Source organism: Heterodontus francisci, chromosome 1 (assembly GCF_036365525.1).
Source record: "Heterodontus francisci isolate sHetFra1 chromosome 1, sHetFra1.hap1, whole genome shotgun sequence".
Taxonomy (NCBI): domain Eukaryota; kingdom Metazoa; phylum Chordata; class Chondrichthyes; order Heterodontiformes; family Heterodontidae; genus Heterodontus; species Heterodontus francisci.
In genome coordinates this window covers 45245823-45246468 of record NC_090371.1, presented here as the reverse complement: position 1 = coordinate 45246468, position 646 = coordinate 45245823, and positions in this window count along the sequence as shown.

Here is a 646-nt window from a genome sequence, read left to right as displayed (position 1 = left end):
GTGAGTTGGCTAAGGTAGATTGGGAACCTACATTAAAAGATATGACAAAGATAAGCAAGGCAACATTTAAAGAATTCATACATAATACACAATGAATATCATTTCCCTTAAGGAATAAAACCGCAGGGGAGAAGTGGAACAACTCTGGCTAACAAGAGAAGTTAATGATAGTATTAGATTAAAGGAAGAGGCTTATAATGTTGCTAAAAAGAGCAGTAAGCATGAGGATTGGGAGGACTTTAGAATTCAGCAAAGGAGGGCCAAGAAATTGATAAAGAAAGAGAAAATACGATATGGGAATAAAGTGGCTGGAGACGTAAAAACAAATTGTAAAACCTTTATGTATCGCGAAAGGAAAAGATTAGTGAAAGTAACTTGGGTCTCTGAGAGGCAGAGGCAGGAGAAACTGTAATCGGGAATAAGGAAATGGCAGAGACATTAAGCAAATACTTTGTATCTGACTTCATAGTAAAAGACACAAAAAAATTCCAGAAATAGTGGGCAACCAGAGGTCTAATGAGGATGAGGAACTTAAACAAGTTAGTATTGCTAAAAAAAGCTGACAAATCCTTTGTTATATTCCACAAAGCCAGCTGGTGAAGGATGAAACTGAAACCAATCTTTACACACTTTTATAAGCATTTAT